This window comes from Momordica charantia, assembly GCF_013281855.1.
Source record: "Momordica charantia cultivar OHB3-1 chromosome 10 unlocalized genomic scaffold, Mcharantia_2.0 BLBB01000010.1, whole genome shotgun sequence".
In the NCBI taxonomy this organism is placed as follows: Eukaryota; Viridiplantae; Streptophyta; class Magnoliopsida; order Cucurbitales; family Cucurbitaceae; genus Momordica; species Momordica charantia.
The window spans coordinates 9,922,481-9,938,045 of record NW_028275158.1 but is presented as its reverse complement, the minus strand read 5'-3'; the positions used below and the strand labels follow the sequence as shown (position 1 = coordinate 9,938,045).

At 32.8% G+C, this 15,565-nt stretch overlaps 1 non-coding gene across 1 annotated transcript; it reads right to left on the bottom strand.

The window, feature by feature from the left end:
• Positions 1–14,349: 14,349 nt before the first annotated feature.
• LOC148208512 (U2 spliceosomal RNA) lies at positions 14,350–14,545 on the bottom strand. The gene has a single exon (XR_015788618.1). It is a non-coding gene; the product is annotated as a U2 spliceosomal RNA (small nuclear RNA).
• Positions 14,546–15,565: the final 1,020 nt, after the last annotated feature.

The window sequence follows — 15,565 nt, the reverse complement described above, 5'->3', positions numbered from 1 at the left end:
CTTAATTTTTCTAATGGCCTTCGTGTCACTCATACATATTAATTCATATCTTATAAGAAAGTGTGAATTAATATAACATGAGACATTTCGATCAAAACAAAAATATTTTTTTTTCTTGGACCAAATAAAATAATAGGATAATTTATGATAAAATGTGGTACCGTTTTCGAACGGGTGTCGTAGGGTGCTAACACCTTCCCTACGCTCAGTCGACTCCCGAACCAAAATCTGTTTTTCGTAGACCAAGTTTTTAAAATAGGTGACCAATCACACCTCGTATATGATTGGTGGCGACTCCAAACCCTTATCTCGAAAGAGACCCTTCAGGGGATGACGTCGGCCGCTCCGCGTCGCGATGACGTTGCGACAGCTTGGCGACTCCACTGGGGAACCTTTGAGAGTCCCTGTTGTAGGCGCATAAAGCCATTTAGTTTGTCATTTATTACCCTATTGTAATATGTTTTTGGGTCCATTTTTTGTTTGTTTTTTTCTTCATTTAATTGTATTAATATTTTAATTTGCATCACCATGCATCTCACACACATTCACAAGTCTCCTACCCGGGCTTTACCTTTTAGGATTAGATTCGAGACTGAGTAGTGTGACCTTCGTGGAATTTTGGTTCCCGTGCAGGCGCATGAAATTCTTTACTCAAGTTGACCATACTGCCAAAGCATATGGAAGATTTGTGGGCCATTATCCTATAGGATGCATTAGTACATAACTTCACACCATATTCATATTGTATTTTATGTGGGTTGTTTCGTCGTTCATGGCATATTGTTTTTAATAAAAAATTAGGGTTGATTTGGAGTTTTAACCATTAGGTTTTAAATGAACGACTTAAAAAAAAAGAATAAAAAATGATTTACCTTATTTCTTCCTAACTATTTGTTTAAGTTTTGGATAGAAGTGTTGCCTTTCAAAGGGGTTATAAATGTCCCTGTTGTAGGCGCATAAACACTTTCAAACTTATTTACCCACTTAGGAGTTCGGCTTTATAGCCCTAGAGTTTAATTTTATGCACATATTTATGTTTCTCTCTCTTAGGGTGAATTAGGGTCTACCATTACATTTGCATGCATTTGGAATGTATTAATGATTGCATGAAGTATTTATCATATTCTTGGGGCAGTTTGTAGCATATTTAGATAATTTTTTTTTCTCCTCCAAAGAAAATAAAATAAAAAAAAACTTATCCTGCTTATGTATCATTCTGCATGTCCATATCATAAATTAAAAAAATATATCTATCTTTTGTATGCATCGTTTTACATGTCTATATCATAAATTAAAATTTATCGTTCTAATGCATCATTCATATGTCTAAATATATATATTAAAAAAAAGGGAAGCAATATTTTCGCAGGCATTGTTTCGCACAATTCCCCTAATTGGTGATCCAACATTTGCATCTCATCGTCTCATGCATATCAATTTCTATCTTAAAAAATCAAAATATGTGCATTCTCCATTACATCATAATTAACACGAACTCTTAGAAAAATAGCTCAAGAACCACATATTTACTATTTTTTATATACAAGGTACATAAAGCAACATAACATGGAAGAACTTAATGGTGAGCTAAAGGAAATTAGAGACGAAATCCACAACCGGATCTTGGAAGAATTGAATATTGAGCTAAAGAAAATAAGAGACGAGATTCAAGAACAAGTCATGGAGGTGCAGAATGTAGAGCTAAAGAAGATGAGACAAGACATCGATAATATTCAGGAGGAAGTCATGGAAATTTTAAATGTCTTAAAGAATATTGTTACAGTTGGGGATACTTCTCAACCTAACAATTTAGTCGAACCTCATAATAATTCACCACCTAGGTTGGACCCACCTCTTCGTCAACCAACAGAGAGCTTCCCCCAGCATAATTCATCACATGAAGCTCAGCTTTCCAAGAAAGGCCAACAAGCTCCTACAATCTCTCAGGTTGAATTCACATTCCAAGATGGACAAGCATCAAAGGCCATTCACTCAAATATTTAAAAAGGTAAAGAAAAAGAAAATGTTACCAATGGAAATGTTGAAGAGACTGCAGGGAAAGAATATGCTCAGAAATGGGGAGAAGCAATGGAACAACCGCCAGTGCCTTTAAATAATAAAGAGCCACACCTTGAAACGAATAGAAGCTCTTTTAAAAGGAAAAATAAAGTTCAGGCAGTAGTTTCGAAGCGCAAGGGGAAGTACCAACAAGGATTCGTGGCATACAGTCCTTCTACGGTACCCATAAACTCATTGAATCTGCAGGATGATCCACAAGCATTACCTGACAATCATAGTAGTCGGAGACAACTAAAGCGAGAGAGCTTTCATTCGATCCCAATATCCTATACCGAGTTGTTATCCCAATTATTTCAAGGTAATCTATTAGCTCTCGTACCCGTAGAGCCATTACAACCATCTTATCCAAAGTGGTACGACCCGCATGTTCGTTGTGATTATCATGTAGGAGCTGTAGGTCATTCAACTGAGAATTGTACCTCACTGAAGCATAAAGTGCAAGTGCTAATGAGGGCAGGATGGCTAAAGTTTTCAAAGGAAGATGGTCAATACATGAAGCACTAGAATCATGAGTGTACAAGATTATTAAAATTAATGTTGACCTATTGCTTTGCATTATCAATGAAGTTTATTTCTTCTTTGAAGTCATCTTTGAGATTACTTGCTAGTGTTAAAACGACAATGAAGCTTTAGTCACCCATGATTTAGCTAAGTACTTGTAGAAAAGAATGTGATTGTATGGAAATTGAGCTATTTTTCTTAAAAAATAAAAAAATAAAAAAATCAAAGTCATACATTCACTCATGCATCACTCATATCATATCATTGGTGGAAAAAAATAGTTTTCTTTGAAAATGCTCTCAATAAAAAATTACATGATTTGAGATTTTCAATGATAATTTTTTGTATGGTCTACTCTTATAATTCTTGTTAGTGGAGACCTTAGCAAGAATCATAGACCAATTTTTGTAAGTCACTAGGAGGAAACGAAAAAGAAGTGAAAAAAAAGTTGTGAAAAAAGAAATGAAAAATGGGAAAAAATGAAAATGTGATGACTTCAAAGTCCACAATGAGATATAATCTTTTTCAAAACTCAACCATTTTTTTGGACTTTGTTGTCGGGCTAAATCCGTAACTCAAACCAATCTTATCTTGGTCTTCCTATTGCTTCTCATGTGATAACCAGGAAACCATCAAATTTCATACTAGGGCAAGCATGCCTATTGATGTGAGATACCAAAATTACTCACTCCCTGTAAAACCTTGAGCTTGGCATGTTTTAAGCCTAATCTACCTTGAGCCTAGCCTACCGATATATGGTAAATATAGTCAACATTGAGAGTTGACCATTTACTGCAAAAAAAAATCATTTGCTCAGCCCGTCACATACAATTTTTGTGAGGAATATCAATATTTACCTACTTACCATAAAGGTCTTTTACCAAACCTGTCACATCTAATTGCGTGGTAAATATAAAAAATTATTCACCTAGTGTTACCCTAACTTTGAAGGTAATAAAATAACATTGGGTTCTTATGATTGACCGCTTCATGAATTTGTACTTGTAGTTGTTCAAAATTTCCCTACTCTGACTTCCTTCTTTCACTTTCTATTGTTCTCCTATCTTAATCCTTCGTCTACTCTCTTCTTTTGAGTAAAAGTGATTCCAAGACCGAGGATAGTGATTTTGAGAATTGGGAAGTTAGCGACTTAACAAATAGTCTCAAGATCTCAGTCTCCTTTGATGAGTTTAGTCTGAGAGCAATTTTTACTGGAGCAGTAGCAAAGACATAATTTGGAACATCAATAGAGGCGACTACGCATTTTTATACATGATTGCACCTTGTTTTAGTTCAATGACTGGAACAATCAACAGAAATCTACAACAATAATTTCAAAGGCTTCAAGGTCTTCTTTGCAAATCTCCACACTAGGGCAAATTTGATCATTACTATATTGGGGCAAAAGCCGTCATCTACTACACTGGGGCAAAACTATCATTTGCAAGCTAGGGCAGGGTCATGAGACAAAGGCCATCTTCAAACTGAGGAGATCTCATTTTTCTCGTAGGAAATCTTTCAATTTTGAAGGTCTTTCACTGCACAAAGTGGGCTGTTATACAACATTCCATACAGAACTTCATTTTTAAATTGAAGGCTAAAAGGAGCAGTCATTTACATTCAATAAGTAGACTGCAACAATATTGCCGTGAAGAACGACACTTCAGAGCTAAGGCTAAAAAGATTTTCACCTTCAAAGTGGACCACAGAAACATTTCCGTGAAGAATAACATGTGGTTAGAAAGATGATTTCATCAAATTTCTCCAGCTAAGCTCAAAGAAGGAGTGAGGTACATGAGATAAACTCTTGGGGAGTTACGCAACCAATTCTCAAAGTTATTTGTCCAAAGAAATTGTGTCATTTCTACTCTTCGATTCATTTGATCCTACTCTAATCTCTCACCAAAGCTCTTAAAAATATATTTCAATCTCTTATTGTTCTAGAGATTTGACAAAATATCCATGAATTCTTGGTTTCCTTTTCTTTAAAAAGGAAGCCTGCTAACTTTTATTAATTGTCAAGCTTTGTTGCAAAATCATGATTTCTATCATCCATTACTCCTAATGTTAAATTCATTTTTTTGTAACCGATCTTTTTCTTGTCAATTATAAGGTTGAGTTTATGAAGCAGTTTAATCAAATAAGATGTACAATGTTATGAGTTACCTTTGATTGTTCTCTAAATTGGCACATGAGATACCTCTACAAAATCATCCCTACCAAACTTGATATGGTTGAGAAATTACCTTTATGTGTATATCTTTTATCAGGTTAAGACATTCATAAAAAAAAGGAACAAAAGAAAAAGAAAAATGAAAAATGAAAAAGAGTTGGCAGGTTTCCTCCATGTTGACATTACCTTTTCTCATTTGATTCTTTGCTAAATCATTGCTAATAAGAAGGATGAGAGTATACAAAAAAGTAATATCTTTGCAAAATATGGAAAAACTTCTTGTTCTCTCAACTATATTTTCACAAATCATGCATTCACATCAGTTGCATACATATTCTTCAAAAAAAAAAAGTTTTCATATCATGGTTAGATTATGAAATTTTAAGTATCATGCATTCTGCATTCATAATCAAATTTCATTCTCAAAACAAAAACTAGTATCATGCATACATGTTGCATTCTAGCTTTCAATAAGCATATACATGATGGCATCATGCATTGAAGATCAAATTCATTGGTTAAGCTAAATAAAAAACAGATTATATCTTGTCACACCTTTTCAAGTGATAAAAATAAATGCAAAATAAAATGGAGCATTATTCATGACATTGGGGCAATACACAGTTGTAGATGCACCAATCCATCATAAGATAGTCGCATTAGAGGTCGCGCAACAGCTTCCCAGGGAGAGTTAGAGCTAGTTGATAGGCCACACTCAATTGTCAGCGACAGGGTACCCAATCTTCATTAGATACTTCTGGCAGGAGCTCTTTATACAAGGGGATGCAATTTAATATAAGTTCAGTTTTCCACTGCATCCATTCCTATCCCATACTTTATGATCTTTAGGCATTCTAGTCGTTGACTCCTCCCGTCGCTACGGGCGTTTCTAGGACCGACCAGCGCCTCACCTGCACAGGTACCTACGTAGTGTAGTGTTGGTTTGTTAGGATAAATTGGATTGTTTAACCTCTCACTCGGAAGTCAGAATTTTGCTACGATAAGTACTCCATATTGCCATTGGAAGTTCGCATTAGCATGAACACGTGGTGTTAGTCTTATTGTCATGCGTCAAGTGCATATCTCATGCACTTAGCAAGTTTAAAAGAAACTTTAAACCCTACACTTAGGTGGCATATCCTTATTAGAAGAGAAAAGTTTTACCACCTCGGTACTTCCACTGTCTACCGAGCCAACGCCCGTTATGGCCGAGCCAACCAAGATCTCCTTTGGTCTCGTTCCCATTCTTTGCTTGAACCGACCTAGATGTGTCCTGCTTAGCCACATATTTCAACAAACTCGACGACAGCATGCCGTAATTTACGCTTACCTTAAAGAGCTGTTAAAGCCTGGTCGATAGTCCTGTCTGTGCCTATATATAGAAATCATTAGCTTCTATCCTAGGTAAGCGAACACTGTATTTTCTCTCAGATACAACTCGGATTCTTCCTGACTTGGGCGTCAGAGTATTTTCTTTTGCAGGTCTCCTACGCAACACATTTCAGCTCATCCTCAAGGTCATACTTCCGTCCAAGCCGAGTTCACAAGCTTGGTCATTTGTTATATCAAACATTTCATTCGGTTAAATCGAACCCGATCCAAGTCGAGGTCGAAGTCTGTTATTAAAGCCAGGTCCATTGTTTTATTATTTGGTTAAATCGAACCCGATCCAAGTCGAGGTCGAAGCCTGTTGTTAAAGCCAAATCCATTGCATTATCATTCGGTTAAATCGAACCCGATCCAAGCCGAGGTTGAAGCCTGTCCGTCATATTTTATCACTCGGTTAAATCGAACCCGATCCAAGTCGAGGTCGAAGCCTGTTGTTAAAGCCAGGTCTGTTACATTATATCTTTAGGTTAAATCGAACCCGATCCAAGTCGAGGTCGAAGCCTGTGTTATAGCAAGGTTCATTGCATTATCATCTGGTTAAATCGAACCCGATCCAAGTCGAGGTCGAAGCCTGTTGTTAAAGCCAGGTCCGTTGCATTTTATCATCCGGTTAAATCGAACCCGATCCAAGTCGAGGTCGAAGCTTGTTGTTAAAGCCAGGTTCGTTGCATTTTATCATTTGGTTAAATCGAACCCGATCCAAGTCGAGGTCGAAGCCTGTTGTTAAAGCCAGGTCCGTTGCATTATATCTTTCGGTTAAATCGAACCCGATCCAAGTCGAGGTCGAAGCCTGTTGTTAAAGCCAGGTCCGTTGCATTTTATCATTTGGTTAAATCGAACCTGATCCAAGCCGAGGTCGAAGCCTGTGTTAAAGCCAGGTCCGTTGCATTTTATCATTTGGTTAAATCGAACCCGATCCAAGATTGTGGTCGAAGCCTGTGTCAAGCCAGGTCCATCGCACTTATCATGTTGATTAAATCAAACCCGATCCAAGATCGAGGTTAAAGCCTGTATCAAGTACAAGGTTCTTTGCATGTCAGGATCCCGTCTAGTGTCCAGTTGGGTCCATCTCTATCTTGTCTGAATAAAATTTTTGCCTCCCCAAATACTTTGTCTTTTGCCTTTGTCTACCCTTGTAGTTCTGCAAGGATACACAAAGGGGGGCAAGCTGTAGACACCGTATTTGGTCCGGCTTATTTTTAATTTTTTTTATATTATTGTATTTTACTTTATTGTTTTTTATTTTAATTAAAGAATAACATAGGTTTACTTTATTATTAGTTTTAATATAAAGTTTAAATTAACTAAAATTAACATGTTAGATTTATTTAAATGTTTAATTTTATTAATAAGAAAATAAAAATGGTTTATTTAGATTTTGTTTTATTATTAAAATAAAAAATAGATAAATAAAAATGATTTGTTTTAAAAAGATTTTGTTTTAATGAAATAAAGATTTTATTTTAAAACCTTTGATTTTTAAGGGTTTTTTCCCTCTTTGATTTTTTCAAAACCTAACGTGGCATCTTCTCCTCCCCTTCCTTCCTCCATTTTCTCTGGATTTCTTATTTTAGCATATATCACCGTTGTTTTTTTTAGTATTTAAGGGGGAGGAAGCACACAAGAGGAACACAGAGAACACGAGAGTTAGAAACTCATCACCTCATCACCATATCTTCTTCTCTTCATCTCTCTTATCCCACCATCACCACTTTTCTCTTGCATACCCACGACCTCCGACGACGCAAGGGAACGACGCGAACGACAGCAGCAACAACCTTCTTCTTCACAGCTTCTTCCAAGCCTGCTGGCACTCCGACGATCTCCGTGCATTTTAAGTAAGTATCAAATACGTTGGAAACAGAAAGGCTTTGGAAATCTTTTTTTTTTACTTTTTTTTAAAAAGAAAATGTTTTTAGTAAGGAAAAAAATCTTCTAAATTAATTTTAAATAAGTTTTTGAAAATAAAATAAGAATTTTGATATTTTAAAATTTGTTTTAAAATAAAAGGTTTTCTTTTTCTAATAAAGAAGAATTTTTTAAATGAAATAAATAAAAACTTAATTTTATTTTAATAAAATATTTTACTTTAAAATTTTGATTAAAATACGTTGAAAAAAATAGGAGTTTAATAAAATAAATCTTGTAAAAAAATTTGGATTCTTTTAAATTTGGATTCAAAGTTTAAATTTGGATTCTTTTTTATTTAAAATGATTTTTTTACAAGGTTTATAATTTTTGTGTTACATTTGTTTTATTTTTTAATTAAAAAAGAATCTTCTGCTGCAGGATTTTAAAGGAGGAGATAAAAACAGAGTATTTTAGAATAAAATCTCATTTAAAAGTGGTGGTTATGGTTTTGAAAAAATCTTAACAAAAAATCAGTTTTTTAGCAAATAAGTTTTGTTAAAGTAAATTTGACTTTGTTTTTAAATAATTTTTTTTTCTTTTAAATAATTTTGTTAATTTCGAAATAAATAAAAAAAAGATATATTTTTTTGTTTTAATTTAACAAGATTCGTAGTTTTTTTAGTTTAAAAAAATAAATTAAAAGTTTTGTTTGTGTAAAAGAATATGATGTTTACATCTTAAGATGGTGGTACATTGGTGTGGTATTTTAATGTCAACACTCATGTCATAAGTTCAATCTCATACATATTAATTCATATCTTATAACAAAGTGTGAATTAATATAACATGAGACATTTCGATCAAAACAAAATATGTTTTTTTCTTGGACCAAATAAAATAATAGGATAATTTATGATAAAATGTGGTACCGTTTTCGAACGGGTGTCGTAGGGTGCTAACACCTTCCCTACGCTCAGTCGACTCCCGAACCAAAATCTGTTTTTCGTAGACCAAGTTTTTAAAATAGGTGACCAATCACACCTCGTATATGATTGGTGGCGACTCCAAACCCTTATCTCGAAAGAGACCCTTCAGGGGATGACGTCGGCCGCTCCGCGTCGCGATGACGTTGCGACAATATATATATATATATAATAAGGTGTGAGGGAAGGGGGAAGAATTCCTTTGAGGATAAAGAATAAAGTATTTTTTCGAAGAGAGTTTAAGGTTGAGCACAATTAAGAGAAAAGATTTTCAAGGAGATCGTAGTGATCGAGCTCAATCCCGTCAATTGACGTGAAAAAATTAGTTTCTTCTCATTTCCTTGACTTTTTATAATTCTTGCTATAGAATTTAGCCTGAAATTTTGTTTGGTGTTTATATTTGAGCATGATTAGTTAAGAATGAGTTTGGTTGGTGATCTAAAACTAGAAATTTGAAAATAATGGATTCAACGGAAACATATTTTTCAATGTGTTTAGAAGTAAATTTAGAAATTGAATTTCAATTTAAATTTTAAAAAAATGTATTTAGTACTATATTTTCAAATTAGTAGTATTAAATAATTAAATACTTAGTTTAACCTAAAATATTATTAATTAATTAATTAATTTTTTGTAATTATTATTTTACAATACTATATTAGCTAAAAAATTTACAATATCATACAATATTATGTTTTACCTAGAATGAGTCTATAACATAAAAGAGAGTTTTATAGTATATACACATTTTTAATATAATTCTACATTAAATAAAAATTTAAAAATAGTTTGTCAACAAAAATATATAAATTAAAAAAAAAAAAGTTAAGAAGAGCAGGACTCAGAATGGGCTTACCAATGAGATGGGCCCACGCAAACATTTGAAACTTGAACTTGGAGGGGTGCGCCCGGCCCAAATAAAGAGATTTTTTAGTTTAAAAAAATTTACGATTTGGAAAGATTTTTACTGCAATTCCTCCCCGAGTCATAAATCCTCCTTAAAATCGCAAATCTCCACAGCGCAAATTAGCCCACAAAACTAAAAAGGGATTAATACGTTTTGATAGTCTATTTAAATATTATAATTACGTAAAAAGATTGGAGGTTCACTCTTTTGTCATAAAATATACGATAGTACCCATAAACAATTTATATTTATATCATTTTTTATTTACATCTAAATATTAATAAATTTATAAAAATCAAAATAGTGTATTTGATAGGTTATATTTTAAATCCCTCATTTTATACCCATTTAAACTTTTTAAAAATAAAAATACCCAAATCTCAAAATATCTCTTCATTCTACCGTCAGTTTCAAAAAAAAAAAATCTTTTCAATTTATTCTTTGTTCATCCTTTCGGTTTCTCCTCTTCTTCTTCCGCCGTTTCTTATGTCGCCAGTTTCTCATTCTTCTCCAAACAATATTTCTTCCGGCCGCTTCTCCGCTCTCGTCTCTGGTAGCAGTCCGTAGCAGAGCGTGCAGTCCGTTCTCATCGCAGCAGACCGTGTAGTCCTTTATTCCGTTCTCGTCGACGGCTGCCCCTCTAAGTCGAGGTTTGTTTCGTCTTGTATTTCGGTTAATCCGTTCATAAATAATATCTTATTCGCAATGGTATATTTTACATATCCATAAATGGATTTCTAATTTTGTGTGTTGTTTTGAACAATATTTTTTCCCTAGATTTTTTTTTTTTTGTATTGTTTAAACCTTTCGAAACACACATTAAGATAGACACCCATTCTTTTAAATAAACTATTTTGGTACTGATTAATCTCATTCCTATTGAGTTATCGATCTTTGTTTTGAACAATACTCCCTTCCAAAAACTCATTTCTTGATGAACTATATAGTTTTGTACTGTTTAACTTGTTTTTTTTTAATATGCGGATATAAATCATACTAGTTTAACTAATTTAAAAATGTTATCTCTAGATGCAGAAGTATTAGAGTCTTTTGTTTGTGTGGTGCAAAATTTAGGTGAATAAATATACTCTGTAGACTACAGTTCTGGTTTTTCGTAGTTCATATTGTCAAAAATTCAAATGTGATTTTTGTGGTACAAAATTTAGGTGTGTATTTTTGTATATATGCAGATATAATATATATCTACAACTAGTACCAATTGGGTAGTTATAGGAACTCAATAGTTGGATATATTTATTTATCGTATAGGTTTATTTTGTAATTGTATTTGATTGAATTTGCTAGGTTAATGTTCTAAGGATTAAATTCATAATAATGAAACATGTGCTAAGGTGTCTAAATTGATAGAATAAGTTTTCGATCTTTGTTTGTTAATTGAGGATTGATGTAATACTATATACGTTTATATCCAGATGTATTTTATATCTATCATTAAGTATCAAATTGCAAAATACATTCCAGTTCTGTTACTTTTTGTTGCAGCTGAAAACTTCATAATATTACTTTTGTCGTTTCTGAAGACATGACTGAAAGATCAGGAAATTGAACCATTGAGACGGACAAAACGTAGAGTGATATTGCTTTCTAAGGTCAATTGATCATCGTACACTACAAAGTTTGGTTCAGCAGAAGATAACAAATCTACGCTATCTAGTGTTTAAGATTTTGATGCTCCAATTTTCAACTTGTTATCACAACTTTAAGTATTGACACTATGTACTGGATTACATTTGAGTTTTTGGTTAGTTATTATTTCCTTTGAGGCTAGATATATTCAATATGACTCACTATGACTTCTTAATTGTGACTTCACTTGATTTAATATATTGAAAGATTTTTCGTCAAACTACTTAAGTTATACTACACAAGTCATTTTTGAAATTACTTAAGTGTACTAGACTACACACTTAGCTTGGTGTCTTGATACTGTCAAAGACTTCACTTTTTTTTTAGTCTATAATTTCAAAGATTCAAATGTGATTTAGGTGTGAATTCTGGTATATATGCGGATATAATAATATATATCTAGTACAAATTGTGTAGTTATAGGAACTCAATGTTGGATTTTTAATAGTGAAAGAAAGTGAAACTTGAAGATATTGAGAAAACCGTTGAGTATACAAATTTAACATCCGGATATTAAATTTGTATATTAAGAATTTGAAACTTATTTTACATTTGTAACAATTTCATTATTTATTTCATGAGGTTGTTTTTGTTTCAATTTTGTGTTATGTAACTTTATTTTGTTAAAGTTACATGTTGTTTCAAATGAGAAGTTTTTCTTCATGTTGTTAAAGTTGAACTTAATTCTTGTGTGAGGAGTTTCATGTTTAAACAACTATATATAGTTGTGATTTTCTTCATTTTGACATATCCAAGCATACCACAATTGGGTATTCTCCTCCTCCCACAAGAATTCTCTCTTCTTTTGAGTTGTTCTTCTTGTTTATGTTGAGAGCAAGTATCTAAGAGTTCTGCCAGATCCGAGTAGTTCGAGGTTGCAGTTCTACCGGAGTTAGTCGTTGTATCCTGCTTAGACGATCGCTGTAGTCTGCTAGCAACTTGTGCAAAGCGAATAATTGTCTTCAGGTCAGCGCTATTGAAGCTTGCCTCGACTATTTTTTTATCAAGTTTTGGTGTTCATCAAGTTGTTCAAATTTATATCGTTTGTAGCCAGTTACGTTGTAATCTGTTTGTCAGTATTACACAGTTCATATATACAGCGTATATTTACCTAACACTCAATAGTCGGATATATTTTATATTTACCATATAGGTTTATCTTGTAATTGTATTTGATTGAATTTGCTAGGTTAATGTTATAAGATTAATTCATAGGTTAATTTACTAGAGCTATTATCCATTAATAGGTTAATTTAATGGTCTCACCTAGTAGCTTGACTCACCTACTAGCTTAAATATCACGTACTTGTGACTCTAGTGTATTGAGTTTCTTCAAAATTCAAACAATAGATACATAAAACGATAAAAATTGCAACTACGGGAGAACAAACAACTATTATTAAGAGGATTATTTACTATGTATCAGTATATTAAAATATTTTAGCTGGATATATGATAGTATATAATCAGTTGTTATTTCGTAATTGTGACAATTAAAAAATAGAATTGAATAAATGTAATAATAATCTATAAAATATAGTTTCACATGATAATTAACCAAAAATAAACCGTGAGTAGCAATAAAGCAATACTTCTTCTCACAAAAAATTTGAAGCAGTAGCCAAATTTAAAGTTTTGTAAGTAGCAGTAAAAGGATTCAATGTATTGCTTTAGTTTAGTTGCAACGGCCGAAACCCTAATCCACTATACCATCCTATCCTTCCCAATTTCTAGTTTCCAGGTAAACTTTCTATACTTACTTCTCCCTAACGAATTTGTATCTTTTTGTAATTAATAATATTGGTAAATCGTGTGAATAAATATTTTGAAGGAGTGAATCAAGGATTAGTGTTAAAAATTTGTATGGGCCCACAGTAATTAAATGATTATATTACAATTTAGGGATTTAAAATGTTTAAGATTTCAAAAAAAAATTAACTATAATAAATATAAATGCAATAAATAAGGGTAAAATCGGTATTATAAAAAAAATCTTACATACAGAAATCTAAAAAGGTAAAATTGAAAAACTTTAGACATTTATGAAAATAAATTTCTAAAACAGTCCTGAAAATATTATCTCAAACTAAAAAGGGAAATGGACCAGAGAATTAGCCAACAAAATCAAGAGACAACCTCTGCCAGGCTTATCTCTCAACTTCATATTTATTGAGGCAAAAATATACATGGCTGGCACCACATGAGACGACCTCCGATTGACGTGGAGGTTTTTATGATTCCACTGAAGTTTCAGGGGGAGCTCTTCCTGAATTCCTACATGGTTCAGTAGCATATAGACAAGTGGACAATGCAGGAATTATACAAAATTAAAAAAATACTTGTTTCTATATTAGTGGACCATGTAGGAATTCAACAGAGCTTCCTCTTGTATTTTCACGGGAGAAGTTTTTTCGGGTTCTTTATATTTTAATAATTAATTTTATTTTTTGGAATATTAAAAGCAGTCCAAAAAGAAAACTTCTCTCTCGACATAATACTACAGTTGATGGAAAATAATCAAATACGTTGAAAATCTGTATAAATAAACAAGGTGGTAATTTATCAGATTTATCATTCTGATAAATTATACAAACATAATAACGAAAAAAAAAATACAAAACCGTGTCACTAAACATTACTATATTGAACAGAAATTCATCCAGTGGTGTGACGATTTGATTTGTTGAATTTTGCTTTAAAGTACAATAGAAGCATTTTCCAAAATGCAAATCAAGTAATAAACAATTAAGAACAGCAGGAATCCAAATGGGCCTTTGCAATTAGATGGGCCCAATCAAATATTTGAAACTTGAAATTTGGAGGGGTGCGCCAGGCCCAAGCTGTAGTGCAACGCATGGGCGACGCGCGACGGCCCCAATAGCAAGCTATTGAAATGGGCCGTCCCACTAGAAAAATGAATTTAATATCATGTGGGCCTATGGCCCACGTATCAGATATTAAACTGATAAGAACAGATACTACACTTGATCTTAGCCAAAAGGCCGAGAAAGGTACGTTTTGTTATGAGTTCGGGCATCAGTTTTATAGTCATTTTCGCGCTGCTGGTTTCTGTACACAGCCGATGTGGGACGAACTGATTCATTCTCCTTACTTTGTGAATTAATTGTGACGTTGGAGACATAACTTTGGTCTAAACTCATATTCTTTGTGACGTTGGCGCATAATTTTTCATAGCAATTTTTCTTTTTCTTTTTTTTTTTGTGTAATTTTGTTTTACGGGCTGTTTGGATTGTCCATTTGTTAAAAGTTAATTTTGGTCGTTGTATTACTTAAGAGACAAATTCAGCAGGATTTTGTATAAGAATGGATTCCACTTATATTTGAATCCAACCCCAAAATTTCAATATTATATTTATGATTTTATTTTATTATGTTACCGGTCAATCCATTAATTCTAATAAATAGGAGGGAGTGGTTGGAACTTGTTAAAACTTAGACACTCTAATAATAAGGGTTCTCCCTTATAAAAATAACATCGTCTAACTGTCGTAGTATCCACAAGTTGTTTTTGTAAAATAGAGTTTGATTTTAGCACTATGGTTTTGAGCATAATTGGAGATTCATAAGAGAGCTGCTACACAAGTTGTATCTTTGGAGTGGCGTGTCAAATAATTCGTTACATCAATACAATGGTGCCACTAACTTAAAATATTCTTGATAAGTAAAAAATACTTAAAAAAGCACTCAAGATCTACTTGAGACTTTTCTTTTTAAGTCTCAAAAGAAGTGATTTTAGCGTAAAGTATTTTAATTATAAGCAGTTTAACAATAATTATTTGTTGACAAATCAGTCTGATATTTAATTCTACACTCTTGAAAATACTTTTCGGTGATTATTAATTGAAGCAAGGTGATTAAATTTGTTTTGAATTAGATGAATTGCTTTCGTTCATTGATTTTGGTGAAGGGATATTGTTGAGTAACTTGAAACAGATACTAGAATTAAGCAGCCAAATTTTATGATTCCAAATTAAATTGCAAGATAAGTTATACAAACCATTGAAGTTTTATCTT